The sequence below is a fragment of the Orcinus orca genome, chromosome 16, assembly GCF_937001465.1.
Source record: "Orcinus orca chromosome 16, mOrcOrc1.1, whole genome shotgun sequence".
Lineage (NCBI taxonomy): Eukaryota > Metazoa > Chordata > Mammalia > Artiodactyla > Delphinidae > Orcinus > Orcinus orca.
In genome coordinates this window covers 85,609,993-85,625,857 of record NC_064574.1, presented here as the reverse complement: position 1 = coordinate 85,625,857, position 15,865 = coordinate 85,609,993, and the positions used below count along the sequence as shown (strand labels likewise).

At 37.4% G+C, this 15,865-nt stretch overlaps 1 protein-coding gene across 1 annotated transcript in view; it reads left to right on the top strand.

Annotated features, from left to right (window-relative positions):
* Positions 1 to 15,865, top strand: part of SDK1 (sidekick cell adhesion molecule 1) — an 826,099-nt gene that overhangs the window by 18,584 nt on the left and 791,650 nt on the right. The window lies entirely within an intron of this gene.

Sequence of the window (15,865 nt, the reverse complement as noted above, 5' to 3'; positions counted from 1 at the left end):
TTTAAACCTTGTACTTGATAAAAATTGAATGTAGCCTATAGACTTTGACAGAGAAGATCACAAAGTTCTTGAAGTTTCTCTTTCTTCTGAAATGTAACTTTTGCTAACGTAACATAGGGTATAGGGATATCTTGCTGTGCTAAAATTTTCAGATATATCAGAGCATGTCTACTGAAGGCTCTTGAAAACTATTAAGTATTTATTGTACATAAAAATCTTTTATGAAACTCAAAAATCTTAAAGAAAATCCAGAAGAAAGATGATACTACAGAATTTTCTGACAGATTGCTTAGAAGCCTCAAAATCAAAGTCAAAATGAATTAGAAAATCATCTTTGATTTTCCTGGGTCATTTAATTTGTGTTGATTTCTTTGTCACATGGAAGCTTTCTTACAGTGCAGTTCTAATGATGGGGTCCTGGGTGGTTAGGCTGCAGGCAGTGAGCTTTGGCCTGTTCTGCTACCCCTGGCTCTGGTGGCTCAGCCCGGGAATGTGAATCGATCGGGTGAGGATATCAGAACCTGTTGTTAAGAAGAACTCAAAACCATCTTTTTTTAAAGGTATTATGAAGATCTGTGGTATCTGAAGAAGTTTATGCAAAGAAATACTTTTCATGTTGTGACAAAGGTTATTTTTCAAACAGATTTAATAAAGTGAATGTGGAGTTGTTTTTGACTACTTTGTGAGCATATTACAGGATTCAAAGGTCAAACCGTGTAGGAGTGTAGAGAGGTCTTGCTTATACTCTTGCCCTCCAGCCTGTTTGCCCCCTCCTCCTGTCACAGGAAACCATATTAGCTTCTTTCTTTTAAAGGTAATTTTTAAAATTGAGGTAAAATTTACATAACATAAAATTAACCGTTTAAAAGTGAACAATTCAGTGGCATTTAGTACTTTCACAGTATTGGGCAGTCACCACCTCTACCTAGTTCCAAAGCATTTTCATCACCCCCAAAGGAAACCCATACCCATTAGCAGTAGCAAACCCCCGGGCCCCCCAGCTGTCCCCTCCCCATTAATCCACATTCTATCTATATGCATTTACCTATTCTGGGTGTTTCATGTAAATGGAGTCATACAATATGATAACTTTTACATATGGCTTATTTCTCTTAACAGTGTTTTCAGGGTACTCCATTTCTTTTTATGGCTAAATAGTAATCTGTTGTATGTATGTGCCATAACTTGTTTATCCATTCTTCCATTGATGGACATTTGCATTGTTTCCACCTTTTGGCTATTGTGAATAATGTAGCTATGAAAATGCATGTACATGTGTTTGAGTACTTAACTTTCATTTCTTTGGGGTATATTCCTAGGAGTGGAATTGTTGGATCATGTGATAATCCTATGTTTAACTTTTTGAATATTTGCCAAATTGTTTTCCAGAGTGGCTGAACCATTTTACATTCTCACCAGCAATGTGTGAGTTTTCCCAAATCTTTGCCAATCCTTATTATTCTTTCTTTTCTTTGTTCCTTTCCCTCTTTGAAAGGTCAACTAAGATGTATTCTCCTTGATGAAATCTTCCCTAATTTACCCAATTTAGAATAGTACCCCAACTTTCATAGCATTTTTGGCAACTTCCCTATCGTACCCATAAGCTCCATCCATCTAGTATTGTAGTTATTGTACACATAAATTCGTATTGTATTATGTAGGATCCTTGAGACTGGAGAGTGTATCTTTCAGAACTTTGAACTTACATCATGCTGAATCAGTTGTAGCTGAGCATTTTGAGTGAATTTATGTATAAGGTTTTATGCTGTTTCCTCTCCTTCCTTCTTAACTGCATAAGTGTAGATGTTCCCCAGGGTTTCATCTTTGGCTTTTTCTTCCTTTTCACCTTATCTACTCTTTGTCAGCTGTCATTCCTAAACAAATGACTTCATCTGTATCTCCCCATTCCAGCCTCTGATCTGAGCTTTGTGTCTGATTCATCCCACCAGAACCTCAAATACAGTAATCCTTCAAGCCAGAGTTGACATGGCATTATCTAGCACCATATCTGACCTGTATATAGCAAGCATTTGTAGTTTTGGAATAAATGCATAACTGAACACATTTTTTTCATCTTTTCCTGACTTCCTTTTAAAAAATGTTATTCAGACCTTGCTTTGCCTATCTATAAACAAAATAAAAGTGAAAGAGAAATAACAACTGATACCACAGAGATACAAAAAATCGTAAGAGAATACTATGAGTAGTTATATGGCAACAAATTGGACGACCTAGAAGAAATGGACAAATTTCCAGACACATACAATCTTACAAGACTGAACCAGGAAAAAATAGTCTGAACAGACTGATTACTAGCAGTATTAATGAATTTGTAGTTCAAAAAACCTCCCAGCAAACAGAAGTCCAGGATTGGATAGCTTCACAAGGGAATTCTACCAAACATATGAAGAAGAGCTAATATCTGTCCTTCTCAAACTACCAAAAAATTGAAGAGGCTGGAACACTCGCAGATTAATCCTATGAGGCCACCATACCATGATACCAAAACCAGACAAAGACACTATGAAAAAGAAAATTATAGGCCAATATCTCTGAATATAGATGCAAAAATCCTCAAAATGTTAGCAAACAGAATTCAACAATATAGAAAAAGGATCATACACCATGATCTAGTGGGATTTATTCCACAGTTGGAAGGATGGTTCAGTATTCACAAATCAATCAATGTGATACACCACATTAACAAAACAAAGGATAAAAATCACATGATCATCTTGATAGATGCAGAAAAGCATTTGACAAAATTCAACATCCATTTAAGATTAAAAACTCTCATTGAATTTGGTATTGAGGGAGCATAACTCAACATAATAAAGGCCAGTTATGACAAAACCACAACTAACGTCATTCACATTTTCAGTGCTGAAACTTTTCCCTCTAAAATCGGGAATAAGGCAAGGATGCCTACTCTTGCCACTTATGTTTAACATAATATTGGAATTCATAGCCACAGCAATCAGACAAGAAAAAGAAATAAAAGGCATCCAAATTGGAAGGGAAGAGTGAAAATTGTCGCTCTTGGCAGATGACATACTATATGTAAAAAAACCATAAAGTTGCCACCAAAAAGCTATTAGAACTAATAAATTAGGTAAAGTTGCAGGATACAAAACTAATATACAGAAATCTGTTGCTTTTTATATACACTAATAATGAACTATCAGAGGAAACAAAACAATCCCATTTAAGATTGCATTAAAAAAGAATAAAATACCTAGGGATAAACTTAACCAAGCAGGTGAAAGACCTATATTCTGAAAACTATAAAACATTGAAGGAAATTATAGATGATACAAAGAAATGGAAAGATATTCTTGGATTGGAAGAATTAATATCTACACTACCCAAAGCAATCTGCGGATTTAATGCAATCCCTATAAAATATCTATGACATTTTTCACAGAACTAGAACAAACAATCCTAAAATTTATGTGGACCCATAGAAGACCCCAAATAGCCAAAGCAGTCTTGAGAAAAACAGCAAAGCTGGAGGTATTGGTATCATGCTTCCTGACATCAAACTATACTGCAAAGCTACAGTAATCAAAACAGCATGGTACTGGCACCAAAAACATGTAGATCAATGGAACAGAATAGAGAACCCAGAAATAAATCCATGCACTTATGGTCAATTAATCTATGACAGAGGAGGCAAGATTATACTCTGGAGAAAAGACAGTCCCTTCAGTAAGTGGTGCTGGGAAAACTGTACAACTACATGTAAAAGAATGAGATCGGAATGTTTCCTCACACCATATACAAAAATAATACCACTGTTTCTACGTGGAAATATTTCATATACATCCCCTGTTTTTCTACTGCCTCAGCCTGAATGTGGACTCCACCTACTGTCTGGGCTATTATAATGACTAAGAATTTTTTCAGTGAATACCTTGGGGATTACTTTTTAGTCTTCGAAACTTTATTCGGCTCTCCAAAGCTGACCCAGTTGAGCCTAGCGTTAAAAGCTCTTCACCTCCCTCTAGATGTCACTAAACACCTTTCCAGCCTGTTCTCTTATTCTTCTGTAACCTAGTCAGTGTTTCAGCCAGTATTTTCTGTGTCTTGGTGTCACCATCATCCACTGAGTCACCTCAGCTAGAAACCTGAGACTCATCTTGAGTCTACCTCTTCCTTCCTGACCCTTCCCCTGCCATATCCAGTTAGTCAGTTGTGAAATCCTGAGGGTTTTACTTCTCTAAATATTTCTAAAATCTTTCATCATCCTTACTGAATTTTCTGCCCAATTCTTGGTCAAATCCATCCTCCACATAGCTTCCAAAACATGAATCTCACCATGAGTCTCTTCTTACAGTGGCTCTTATTGAGGCATTTGGAGATCATAATCTGAGCCTTGTTTTCCTCTGCTGTGTAATCTCTTCCTGGGTTTCATTTGGCACTCTCAGAGTACTGAATTGCCAGTAGTTCCACTCCTTTGCTCCCTTCTCCCCAACACACTGTGTTGTTTTTACCTCCTTGCCTTTATTTTGCAAGTCCCTTTAGCCCTGAATGCTGTCCCCTAAGCCCCCTCTCTCACCCCACCTTTGGCCAGGCAAACTTCAGCTTATTCCTTGAGTCTCAGCTCAGGTATCACGGCCTCCTTGTAGCCTTTTGGATTTCTGTGTCCTCTACACAAAGAATCGTCTTGATTTCCACAGTATCCTGTGCATCTCCCTATCTTTGTACCTTCCTCATTATAGTTTATTATGTCAGTCTCTTTCACCAGTCTGAGAACCTCAAAAGATATGATTGTTTTATTTTATTCATTGTTATATTCCTTGCACCTGGCACAGTGCCCAGTGTATAATAGGAACTTGATAGATACCTGTTGAATGAATGAATACGTTGTGTAATTTTTCCTTTATCACCATTTATGCCTGCGCTTATTGAATTTCCAGAGCTTGCTATAAAAGATAAGAAAAAATATGGTTAACATGGGCCAGCATTTGGGTGGCTCATAATATAGTTGGAGATTCTAGAGGAAAACCCACTTGCAAGTTCATTCGTCTGTTGATCAGGTTCAGGTCCTTGCATTTGTAGGACTGAGGTCCCTATTCCATGTTGGCTGGGGCCACTCTGCTTCTCGAGGCCTGCCTTCTCACAGAGCCCCTCCATCTTCAAACCAGTAACAGCACCCCGCATCCTTCTAATGCTCTGAAAATCTTTGACTACTGTTTTCAGCCAGAGAAACTCCCTGCTTTTAAGGGCTCATGTGCCCAGATCACTGCCTCCTTGCAGGGATAGGCTCCCTGTCTGAAGGTTTAAATGTGCCATATGTCACAGTATTCACAGGTTCCAGAGATTGGGGTGGGACATTTTTGGAATTCTGCCTCCGGCAATGCTCAAAGTTTTGTGATGTTTTGACAGGTTGGGTAAAGGTTCTGCTTTAGCCAGTAAAATACGTCTTTCCCTGCCTTTTTTTTTTTTCTTTTTTTTTTTTTTGCGGTACTCGGGCCTCTCACTGTCCTGGCCTCTCCCGTTGCGGAGCCCAGGCTCCGGACGCGCAGGCTCAGTGGCCATAGCTCACGGACCCAGCCGCTCTGCTGCATGTGGGATCTTCCCGGACCAGGGCACGAACCCGTGTCCCCTGCATCGGCAGGCGGACTCTCAACCACTGCGCCACCAGGGAAGCCCTTTCCCTGCCTTTTAACTTGAGGGTTTATATGACCTGTTTCCATTTCTTCAAGCCCTTGGTCTCATATTGCTGCATGAGGATTTTAATCATGTGATATATCTCATAATGTAGAAATAAGCTCGAGAGAAGTGAGTTTAAATGGACTGTTGGTCCCCATAATGAAATCTAGTATGTATTGTTCTGAGGAAATGTGATTCATGTTTCTCTCCTTTCTCCAATTGCAGTTTTAGGTTCAGATTGTTTTTCTTGCCTTTCTCCTCTTTTATCTTAGCATTTGAAATCATTGAGGAGATTGTTTTGATTATAAGCATAATATTGATTATAAGCATAACATGGTTTTTCTAAAGTAAGCTTCTTATTGAAATAGACATACAGAAAGGTACACAGATAATAAATATATCACTTGATAAATTTTCACAAATGGAACACATGTAATTAATACCCAAATCAAAGAATTAGAACATGTATCAGTATTCCAATAAGCCTGACTATCCTATGGCCCCTTTGAAAGCAGTGTTTTATTTGCCTATTAATTTGATGAGCTTTTTGTTTGTTTAATCCTTAAAAAAAACTTATTAAAGAAGCAGGTATAAAAGATAATCCTTAAACTGCTTGGAGCGTGGAATATGAGTAGTTAGGAGGTAGCTCTTGTAAGTTTGTTTGCTACGGACGATGGGACTTAGTGACCAAAGGTGATGTGGGGCTAGGTTCCTTATCTTCTCAGTAATAGGAAATAAACTCTCATTGTATAACTAACTTTTAGTTATAAAAATGGGCTTTGCACTCAAAGCAGTAGTAGGCTCTTTTGCTGCTAAAATAGAAACTGGAAAACTGTTCTTTAGGAAAGTCAACATAATGGGGTCAATTTGAAGTGGTGGTTGGTTTTATATTTTATTTTTAAGACCAGAGATTTTAGTTTTTCTCTTCTATAATTTTGTTAAACCTGTGCCCAGAAAATAGTAAAGGGCAAGATTACAGAATTTATATGTTTGAAAGTTCTTAGGGGCCAGCGTTCAAAAGGAAGTCCTTTTTCCATTCTTAATTTTTCTACTTTAATATATGGCAAGTTTTCCATGTTGAACTTTTCTTTTTTAAGAGAACAAGCTTTAGGAAGCTGTATTCAAGCCCCGTATGATGTGGTAGACTTTGCTAATGGGATACCTATTCGTTTGTGTCCTTAGACACCATTACCAAAAGAATTATCATCACCATTACCAAAAGAATCCTGGACCCTTTGGGAAGGACAGCTTCTTAAACTTCTCTACCTATCCACAGTTGGGTGATGCTTGAGTCTTATGGATCCATCTTAAAACACAGATTCTGATGTGGTATTCTTACATAGAAATTTGACAACTTAAAGCAGTAGACCATGTCATACATACTGATACTCGAGGGTGCATGGTCTGAGCATCAATAGCCTATTTTTCTAATTACATATATTATAGCATTCCCAATCTTATGTACAGTATCCTAACCTTTGTATGTATCATCTTAACCTATTACTCTGTACTTCTCTAACCTCATGAATTATTGCATATATCTATACATAAGTAACTTTACTTATTTTCATTAATACTCAAAGAATACTAACTTTAAAAGGAGAAGAATATGGATACATTTTAAAATGTGAATTTTAACATTATACCTAAAACTCTGTATTAAAATCATGCGAAGAAGCTCGTTTTATGTAATCCTGGTTCCCAGGGACCAAAATGATTTTTATTGTAGATGATAGAATGTGAAAGTAACTATTTCTATCACAAAACCATCTTAAGAGATTAAAGTGCATATCAACAAAATAAACCAGCTTCTCATAAAATTATTAATATTGCTAAATGATATAGTTTTATATATCTTTGAAAGTGTACTAGAACCATTGCTGAGTAAAGTCTTACACATTTTTTTAAAAAACTACATGGATAGTCTTCAGACTGCTTGAATTTCTGTTCAACTAATTTTTCGTGAGCAGGAAGATCTTAGAGATGGTGGTTATAATAAAAGTGGCAGGCTTTTAGAAATCATGACTAGATTGCATGAGTCAAGTACATCCCCTTTGAGAGACCTAGGAAAGGCCACCTCACTTGATTGTATCCGTACACATTCTCATTGTGAGAGAGAGCCAACCAAAGAAAAGATTACATATTTAGGCATTTGTATATGTTGTTAAACGTCTCTTAATATAATTCCAATATGGTGATTTGTTTTTCCCTCCCAGTGGCTTAGGATTTGTGAAAATGTTACTCGTTCATTAAAAAATATAGAGTGTAGAAAACTATAAAGAACGTAAAAACTAAACTGGGAAAGAAATGGGTGGTGATTGGTTCAAGATGGTGGAGAAGAAGGACATGCACTCACTCCCTCTTGCGAGAGCACCGGAATCACAACTAAGTGCTGAACAGTCATTGACAGGAAGACACTGGAACTCAGCAAAAAAGACACCCCACATCCAAAGACAAAGGAGAAGCCACAATGAGACTGTAGGAAGGGCACAATCGCAGTAAAATCAATTCCCGTAACTGCTGGTTGAGTGACTCACAAACTGGAGAACACTTATACCACAGAAGTCCACCCACTGGAGTGAAGGTTCTGAGCCCCACATCGGGCTTCCCAACCTGGGGGTCCAGCAACGGGAGGAGGAATTCCTAGAGAATCAGACTTTGAAGGCTAGTGGGATTTGATTGCAGGACTTTGACAGGACTGAGGGAAACACTCCACTCTTGGAGGGCACACACAAAGTAGTGTGCACATCAGGACCCAGGAGAAGGAGCAGTGACCCCATAGGAGTCTGAACAGACCTACCTGCTAGTGTTGGAGGGTCTCCTGCAGAGGCAGGGGGTGGCTGTGGCTCACCCTGAGGACAAGGACATTGGCAGCAGAAGTTCTGGGAAGTACTCCTTGGCATGAGCCCTCCCAGAGTCCGACATTAGCCCCACCAAAGAGCCGGGTAGGCTCCAGGGCTGGGTTGCCTCAGGCCAAACAACCAACAGGGAGGAAACCCAGCCCCACCCATCAACAGACAAGCAGATTAAAGTTTTACTGAGCTCTGCCCACCAGAGCAACAGCCAGCTCTACCCACCACCAGTGCCTCCCATCAGGAAACTTGCACAAGCCTCTTAGGTAGCCTTATCCACCAGAGGGCAGACAGCAGAAGCAAGAAGAACTACAATCCTGCAGCCTGTGGAACAAAAAGCACATTCACAGAAAGCAAGATGAAAAGGCAGAGGGCTATGTACCAGATGATAAGGAACCAGATAAAACTCCAGAAAAACAACTAAATGAGGTGTGGAGATAGGAAACCTTCCAGAAAAAGAATTCAGAATAATGATAGTGAAGATGATCCAGGACCTCAGAAAAAGAATGGAGGCAAAGATCGAGAAGATGCAAGAAATGTTTAACAAAGACCTAGAAGAATTTAGAACAAACAGAGATGAACAATACAATAACTGAAATGAAAACTACACTAGAAGGAATCAATAGCAGAATAACTGAGGTAGAAGAATGGATAAGTGACCTGGAAGACAGAATGGTGGAATTCACTGCTGCGGAACAGAATAAAGAAAAAAATGAAAAGAAATGAAGACAGACTAAGAGACCTCTGGACAAAATTAAACGCAACAACGTTCGCATTATAGGGGTCCCAGAAGGAGGAGAGAGAGAGAGGACCCAAGAAAATATTTGAAGAAATTATAGTCAAAAACTTCCCTAACATGGGAAAGGAAATAGCCACCCAAGTCCAGGAAGCGCAGAGAGTCCCAGGCAGGAGAAACCCAAGGAGAAACACACCGAGACACTTAGTAATCAAATTGGCAAAAATTAAAGACAAAGAAAAATTATTGAAAGCAGTAAGGGAAAAACGACAAATAACATACAAGGGGATTCCCATAAGGTTAACAGCTGATTTCTCAGCAGAAACTCTACAAGCCAGAAGGGAGGGCATGACATATTTAAAGTGATGAAAGGGAAGAACCTACAACCAAGATTACTCTACCCAGCAGGGATATCATTCAGATTCGACAGAGAAATCAAAAGCTTTACAGACAAGCAAAAGCTAAGAGAATTCAGCACCACCAAACCAGCTCTACAGCAAATGCTAAAGGAACTTCTCTAAGTGGGAAAAACAAGAGAAGAAAAGGACCTACAAAAACAAACACATAACAATTAAGAAGATGGTAATAGGAACATACATATCGATAATTACCTTAAACATGAATGGATTAAATGCTCCAACCAAAAGACACAGGCTCACTGAATGGATACAAAAACAAGGCCCATATATATGCTGTCTACAAGAGACCCACTTCAGACCTAGCGACACATTCAGACTGAAAGTGAGGGGATGGAAAAAGATATTCCATGCAAATGGAAGTCAAAAGAAAGCTGGAGTAGCAATACTCATATCAGATAAACTAGACTTTAAAGAATGTTACAAGAGACAAGGAAGGACACTACATAATGATCAAGGGATCAATCCAAGAAGAAGATATAACAATTATAAATATATATGTACCCAACATAGCAGCACCTTAATACATAAGGCAACTGCTAACAGCTATAAAAGGGGAAATTGACAGTAACACAATAATAGTGGGAGACTTTAATACCTCACACCGATGGACAGATCATCCAGACAGAAAATTAATAAGGAAACACAAGCTTTAAATGACACAGTAGACCAGATAGATTTAATTGATATTTATAGGACATTCCATCTAAAAACAGCAGATTACACTTCTCAAGTGCACATGGAACATTCTCTAGGATAGGTCACATCTTGGGTCACAAATCATGCCTCAGTAAATTTAAGAAAATTGAAATCATATCAAGCATCTTTTCTGACCACAATGCTATGATATTAGAAATCGATTACAGGGGAAAAAATGTAAAAATACACACAAACACACGGAGGCTAAACATTGTTACTAAATAACCAAGAGATCAGTGAAGAAATCAAAGAGGAAATCAAAAAATACCTAGAGACAAATTATAATGAAAACACAATGATCCAAAACCTATGGGATACAGTAAAAGCAGTTCTAAGCGGGAAGTTTATAGCAATACAAGCCTACTTGAAGAAACAAGAAAAATCTCAAACAATCTAACCTTACACCTAAAGGGACTAGAGAAAGAAGAACAAACAAAACCCAAAGTTAGCAGAAGGAAAGAAATCATAAAGGTCAGAGCAGAAATAAATGAAATAGAAACAAAGAAAACAGTAGCAAAGATGAATAAAACTAAAAGCTGGTTCTTTGAGAAGATAAACAAAATTGATAAACCATTAGCCAGACTCATCAAGAAAAAGAGGGAGAGGACTCAAATCAATACAATTAGAAATGAAAAAGAAAAAGTTACAGCAGAAATGCAAAGCATCCTACTACAAGAAACTCTATGCCAATAAAATGGACAACCTGGAAGAAATGGACAAATTCTTAGAAATGCACAACCTGCCAAGACTGAATCAGGAAGAAATAGAAACTATGAACAGACCAATCACAAGCACTGAAATTGAAACTGTGATTAAAAATCTTCCAACAAACAAAAGTCCAGGACCAGATGGCTTCACAGGTGAATTCTATCAAACATTTAGAGAAGAGCTAACACCCATCCTTCTCAAAGTCTTCCAAAAAATTGCAGAGGAAGGAACACTCCCAAACTCGTTCTATGAGGCCAACATCACCCTGATAGCAAAACCAGACAAAGATGCTACAAAAAAAGAAAATTACAGACCAATATCACTGATGAATATAGATGTAAAAATCCTCAACAAAATACTAGCAAACAGAATCCAACAACACATGAAAAAGATCATACACCACGATCAAGTGGGATTTATCCCAGGGATGCAAGGATTCTTCAATATACGCAAATCAATCAGTGTGATACACCATATTAACAAATGGAAGAAGAAAAACCATATGGTCATCTCAGTAGATGCAGAAAAAGCTTTTGAGAAAATTCAACACCCATTTATGTTAAAAACTCTCCAGAAAGTGGGCATAGAGGGAACCTATCTCAACATAATAAAGGCCATAGAGGACAAACCCACAGCAAACATCATTCTCAATGGTAAAAAACTGAAAGCATTTCCTCTAAGATCAGGAACAAGACAAGGAAGTCCACTCTCGCCAGTATTATTCAACATAGTTTTGGAAGTCCTAGCCACGGCCACCAGAGAAGGAAAAAAAGGAATACAAATTGGAAAAGAAGAAATAAAACTGTCACTGTTTGCAGATGACATGATATACATAGAGAATCCTAAAGATGCCACCAGAAAACCACTAGAGCTAATCAATGAATTTGGTAAAGTTGCAGGGTACAAAATTAATACACAGAAATCTGTTGCATTCCTATACACTAATGATGAAAAATCTGAAAGAGAAATTAAGGAAACACTCCCATTTACCATTGCAACAACAAGAATAAAATACCTAGGAATAAACCTACCTAGGGAGACAAAAGACCTGTATGCAAGAAACTATAAGACACTGATGAAAGAAATTAAAGGTGATACAAACAGATGGAGAGAAATACCATGTTCTTGGATTGGAAGAATCAATATTGTGAAAATGACTGTACTACCCAAAACAATCTACAGATTCAATGCAATCCCTATCAAATTACCAATGACATTTTTTACAGAACTAGAACCAAAAGTCTTAAAATTTGTATGGAAACACAAAAGACCCCAAATAGCCAAAACAGTCTTGAGGGAAAACAACAGAGCTAGAGGAATCAGACTCCCTGACTTCAGAGTATACTACAAAGCTACAGTAATCAAGACAATATGGTACTGGCACAAAAACAGAAATATAGACCAATGGAACAGGATAGAAAGCCCAGAGATAAACCCACGCACCTATGGTCAACTAATTTATGACAAAGGAGGCAAGGATATATAATGGAGAAAAGACAGTCTTTTCAATAAGTGGTGCTGGGAAAACTGGACAGCTACATGTAAAAGAATGAAATGAGAACACTCCCTAACTCCAAACACAAAAATAAACTCAAAATGGATTTGAGACCTAAATGTAAGGCCAGACACTATAAAACTCTTAGAGGAAAACATAAGAAGAACACTCTTTGACATAAATCACAGCAAGATATTTTTTGATCCACCTCCTAGAGTAATGAAAATAAAAACAAGAACAAATGGGACCTAATTAAACTTAAAAGCTTTTGCACAGCAAAGGAAACCATAAATGAGACGAAAAGACAACCCTCAGAATGGGAGAAAGTATTTGCAAATGAATCAACAGACAAAGGATTATTCTCCAAAATATATAAGCAGCTCATGCAGCTCAAGATTAAAAAAACAAACAACCCAATTAAAAAATGGGCAGAAGACCTGAATAGACACTTCTCCAAAGAAGACATACAGATGGCCAAGATGCACATGAAAGGATGCTCACCATCACTAATTATTAGAGAAATGCAAATCAAAACTACAGTGAGGTATCACCTCATACCAGTTAGAATGGGCATCATCAGAAAATCTACAAACAACAAATGCTGCAGAGGGTGTGGAGAAAAGGGAACCCTCTTGTACTGTTGGTGGGAATGTAAATTGATACAGCCACTATGGAGAGCAGTATGGAGGTTCCTTAAAAAACTAAAAATAGAATTACCATATGACCCAGCAATCCCACTACTGGGCATATATCCAGAGAAAACCATAATTCAAAAAGACACATGCACCCCAATGTTCATTGCAGCACTATTTACAATAGCCAGGTCATGGAAGCAACCTAAATGCCCATTGACAGGTGAATGGGTAAAGAAGATGTGGTACATATATACAATGGAATATTACTCAGCCATAAAAAGGAACGAAATTGGGTCATTTGTAGAGATGTGGATGGATCTAGAGACTGTCATACGGAGTGAAGTAAGTCAGAAAGAGAAAAACGAATATTGTATATTAACACATATATGTGGGACCTAGAAAATGGTACAGATGAACTGGTTTGCAGGGCAGAAATAGAGACACAGATGTAGAGAACAAACGTATGGACACCAAGGGGGGAAGTGGCGAGGGGGGGTGGGATGAACTGGGAGATTGGGAGTGACATGTATACACTAATATGTATAAAATGGATAACTAATAAGAACCTGCTGTATAAAAAAATAAAATTCTAACATTAAAAAAAAATAAACTGGGAAAGAAATGAATGTAAACATCAACAGAAATCTTCTTCCGCACAGATAACTATTGTTAGCATTTTGATGAACTGGTTTCTAGAAATCTCTCTGTACTTCCATTCATATGTAAAAGTATACATATCCCCAATGAAGTGGGATCAAGTTGTGTCCTTTTTTGTTACCTTTCACCCATCAATCTATTTTCAAATCTGTAAATATAGACATGCAACCGTTATTTTCAGTGGATGGATGCATACTCTTCCAGTGTGAGTCAGATTTTCCTTAACTCTCCGATTAATAGACATTGAAGTTGTTATAGTTCTTCATTTTAAATCATGATGTGATGAATATGGTTAGGTATTCATCTCTTCCTACTCGTCTGATAATCACCTTACTTAGGGTAAATACCTTGGAGTAGGTTTGCTGCATCCCAGAGTATTTCCATTTTGTTCCCTATCACCTGGTTGCTCTTGAAAAAGGTAGTGTTAATTTATACGTCACTAAGTGAAGTCCTCATTTCCACATCTTCTCACCAACACTGCTTTGTGGTCTTTTTAAATTATTACAAATCAGAAATAGGCAAACTGACAGCTTCTTCTTTTACGCTTTTTCTTTCTTTTTTTATTGCTTTAACTCTTTATCATGAAAAATGTAAACGTGCAACATTAGAATATGTACCCATCATCCAGTTTTTTCACCTAGTGATTTCAGCTCATGGCTAATCTTGTTTCGTCTGCATCCCACCTGTTTCCCTTCTGTCAATTCATTTGAAGCAAGTTCCAGACATTATCATTTAATCTGTATCAAATTATTATATAGTACCTCATTTTTATTTACATCTCTCTATTACTGAGAATGAGTATCCTTTTATATACATATTGAGTACAAAGTGTTTATACGTTTTTATTTAGTAGTGAATTAGTTGATCATCTCTCTGATTTTATACCAATTGCATTAGTGTGATTTAGCACTTAGGTTTAATAATCTTAAGATGTTAGATGTAACGATAATACTCAGTTCCAGGAAAGTAACTAGATTTTGTGCTGGTCAGATAACACCAGTATTTGGTCCTGGGTGTAACATTTTCAGAAGGATATTGACAAATGAGTATATCCACAAGAGAGTGATCAGTGTGGGAAAATTAGGGAATAGTGTCACACAGAGGATGGTTGAAGGAGCCTGGTGGGGATCTTTAGTTTGGAGAAGGCAAAACTGAAGAAAGAGGGTGATGAATGGGGGCAACGTGTGTCACGTGGAAGGATTTCAGGGAGATAAAGAGGAAGAAGCTGCTAATTAAGTAGCAATAAATTACATCTCCTCTCTGGGTCTCATACTTAGATTTTACTGATTTTGTTTATATACAGCTGATGAAAGCAAATGATTCCTGAGGTGATCTTTGTCAGGTTTTACTCCACACACCCATCTCTCCAAAAAAGGATTTAACTTTGAGATTTAAAGTGATTTTTTCATACAAGAAAATACACTTGAGTAGAAAAAAGTAATTTTCCAGCTAGAAAACTGCCCAGTGTAGGCCCAGAATCTAATATCTATCACTTCAGAATAGAAGTTCTAAAATGTTTTTGTAACTCATTGGAGGCAAAACTTTACCTGCACAGATGTGTCTTTCTTTACCCCACTTGGTGTGAATATTCATACATTTCTTTGCAGAAAGAGTAATGTGTTAGAGTATATTGTGCTTTGCCGTACCCTAGGGGGTGTTATGTAGTGCTGTATTATTACTGTTCTAACATCCAAAGAAAGCTGAATTCTCAAACACTTTTGGCCCAAAGAGTTTTTGTACCTATAATATAATGGTTGTTTTTTTCATATATTGAATGATATACTGTGTATTTTGATACCTGATCACTATGCATATATAAAAAGAGGATAATAGTATCCCCATTTATCCCTTTGGAGGCTGTGAAAATAAGGTTAAGATGTAGATAGAACATTCAGAATAGGATTACCTAAAAATAACATGTTATAAATATAGTATTATTCTGTACATGTTTAACATTCCTTCTGAAAATGGGAAGAATAAAGTTGAAATGTATAGTTGAAATATTACAGATG